General features: G+C 23.0%; 1 protein-coding gene across 1 annotated transcript in view; it reads left to right on the top strand.

Annotated features, from left to right (window-relative positions):
• Positions 1 to 3,502, top strand: part of LOC102680710 (tribbles homolog 2) — a 21,049-nt gene that overhangs the window by 15,988 nt on the left and 1,559 nt on the right. The gene's annotated exons all lie outside the window — the stretch shown is intronic.

Genomic DNA, 3,502 nt, shown 5'->3' with positions numbered 1-3,502 from the left:
ATATATATATATATATATATCAAATTTATTTATGCAGATGCGAATGAACCTATGTTGAGAGAAAAATTTTTTTCTATTTTTTTTTATATTAATAATCAAGGATATGAGATAATTTTTTTCATTAACGATATAGCTATAGATATTAAAAAATATTTGTCATTAGATATCGTATATTTTCTAAAGATGTTAAATTGTATAATAAACATTTATATTAGAAAAATTTCCGGTAAAAGAATGGATCTATAAAGAAGTGTCATGTGTTAAAAATGCATTTTCAATAGATATGCATCGGTGTCAATCGTTTTGTTATAAATATAATTACAATAGTTGCGATATACAATATCGATACGTAACTATCCTTATATCTTATTGCAATCATGCTTATGCAAATATCCTTGTGTTTCCTTCGGCCTCAAATTTATCTTTTTTTTCATAATATCATAATTTTTTTTCTTCAATTCAATTTATAAAATATTTAAAATTTAATTAAAAATTAATCATAATTATATTGATTTCAATTTAAATAAGTTTAATTATAAAATGTTCTCGAAGAAGAAAATAAATATCCAAATATAAATATATTGTTTTTAAAATAAAATGCATTTATTTATTAAAATTTTGAAAATCTATTATTAGATAATAAATGATTATTCTTTCCTTCGTGAAATTATAATATGACATAATGAAAAAATGAAAATTAATAATGAACATAGGTGTTCTTTTTTAAACGCTATGTTACTATATACTTCATGTATAATATAATATCAATAACGCGAACAATATATGACAATATCTTTATAAACAAAGATCGTTATTCACAAAACGATATATGGATGCTTAGCATATAATCTTGTATCTAATTCTGATATATATATATATATATAATATATGTAATTCTGATATGCATCATATGAAATTCATCGATTTCAAAGATTCTTGACGTTTAATCTTTTCCTCTTTCTTTCCTTCATGTCATCGTTATTGTGATAAACACGTGGACCAATTGATCAAACGATAACAGCTAGCCAGAAATTCATTTCCATTTAAGTCCTTAACGCTTTTGTCGTTTCTCCTTCCATTTCTTTAGCCGATGATCGATTGATCGAATCAGCGATTTCCCGGATGTGCCTTTTTATGGAGTTCAAGTGTCTCGAACTAGTCGATAATACAAAAGGGATGCATACATCGGTCAACGTCATACAGAATAATTTCTTTCGAACGGAAGTTTCTCAAGTTTGTTCGTTTTTTATGTCATTGTTGAATGCCGTGATGAAATTCAATTTTAATTGATGACTTCTTCATATTGTTAAATTCATATAATTTTTTCTTCATTTAAAAAAAATATTGTATGTCCATTTTGTAAACATTTTTATCGAATTTTTTTCTATCATAGAAAATTTAATTTATATTATTTCTATTTAAATATTTTATATACACATAATATGTGTATATAATATACACATATAATGTTCAATGAACATTATATGTATAATGAACAATATAATGTTTAACTTTAAATAATTAATTTGTTTTAATTTTTAAAATAAATCTTCTCACAAACACTACAAATTCATAAACAAAATTTGTGCTATCTCTTTTTCTCGATATCTAGTTTACAAATTTTTTACTTTTTTTGATAGAATTTGTATAAACAACAATATATTGTGTTTCTTAATTTTTCAAATAAAATTCGTAAGAGAGACTTCGGAGAATTAAAATTTATCTTTTGCATGACACGAGGTTCTTGAATCCAGCAGCCTCTCGTAGGAGTCGTCGTCGTCGATATCATTTGTTTACGAGTGAAAGTTTGCAAAGAAAGTTACCGTACCACAATGAGCCTATCCTCTCCAAAGCAGAGCGTACGATGATCGAAGCAGGCGAAACCGGATTCTTTCTAAGAAACGATACTCGAGGGCGTTGACACTCGCTGAGATTTTCAAGATCGTACTAAACTCTCTCTTCCTCTTTTCCTTTCTTTACTTCTCTCTTTTCAAGATGAGATAAGATTTGAGACGAGATGAATTAACAAAAGTATGACTTTATAACAAAGAATAACATTCTACGAATAAGAAATTAACATCTATTTCAAAAATAGATTTCATTGAATTTTATTTAAAAATTAGTAATTTAAAAAATATAATAATATAAATAAATTGATAATGATAAAGAGAATTATGATATATGAGAATTATATAAATCTCTAAATTAAAAATAATAAAAAATCTTAAATCTAATACTCATTGATTTCATATGGTAAAATTTAATATATTACATAATGGATTCCTATATTACATATATTCTGTATTACGTTACAATAGTTACAATTATAATTATAATCATGAATAATAATTCAATTATAAATCAAATACAAAAATTCTTTATAATTTGATAAGATTTAACGAGATTCTTAGAATAATTTAAATAAAGTAATTTTATTAGCATGTTTATTTATAACGATTATCTATGATTATATATATCTATTGTTGTTATAATGATTAATATATATATATGATATAAGAACCAGTTTCCAGTTGAGAACCAGAACCAGTTGAGAATTTAACATTGCTCAAAGAATATTATGATAAATCTGTATTAAATATTCTAAAAAAATTACTATTGGCAAAAAATAAATATCATTGGAATAAAATAATTGTATTTCGATTTTTCTCTATTTCGCAGTTTAATATCTTTTAGTGATATTTAATTTTAAATTTTATTAAGCAAAACATCATTCACAAGTGTGATAAATGGCATATAAATTATATTTAGCTATTTTAAAATGAAAAAAAGTTAAAAATATTTCAATTATTTTAATTTTAAAAGTGAATAATATTTCGATATACTATAATATTCATCTTCCTTCTCTTTTTCCAATACCATTAAATAGAAACATTCGGTAAGAAGTTTTATTCAAAAATTATATTAAGTGTTGTATATCAATCAGGTATCGTATGAAAGATAATGAGAAAAAAGCATTGTAAATAACTTGAGATATTAAGTAAAGCTTGGATTTTACGTATGTATTTTAAAATTTCCACGTTGCAGATTATCTGATCGACAATCTGTGGATCAATATTCTTTTATTACTGCTTTCGATCTATTATTTTTTATATTATGAATTATATAACAATGGCTCAATTTCGATGTCTTTTTGCTAAATTTAAAATACTCTCATACATAAAAATTTGTATATCCCCTCGTACTTTTTTTGCTTCATCATTTTGCTAATCATCAATATTGTTTTACGAATTATATACATAATGAAATTAAATAGAAAGCAAAATATTATTTTTTAAATTATCTGTTTTATCTCTTGAAGTCTGTTTTTGTCTCTCTTTGATTGTCTGTTTTAAATCTCTTGAAGTTTTATTATATTATTAGAACATTAAATTAAAATCCTAAAATAAATTAAAAATAAGAATAGAAAAAAAAATATGTTTAGAATAAAAGTTAATTTAAAAAATGTATAAAATAATATAATAAATTATATAATAATATAATA

The sequence above is a fragment of the Apis dorsata genome, unplaced genomic scaffold (assembly GCF_000469605.1).
Source record: "Apis dorsata unplaced genomic scaffold, Apis dorsata 1.3 scaffold_249, whole genome shotgun sequence".
NCBI lineage: Eukaryota > Metazoa > Arthropoda > Insecta > Hymenoptera > Apidae > Apis > Apis dorsata.
Note: the sequence above shows the minus strand (reverse complement) of the source record. Positions and strands in the feature narration are given on the sequence as shown.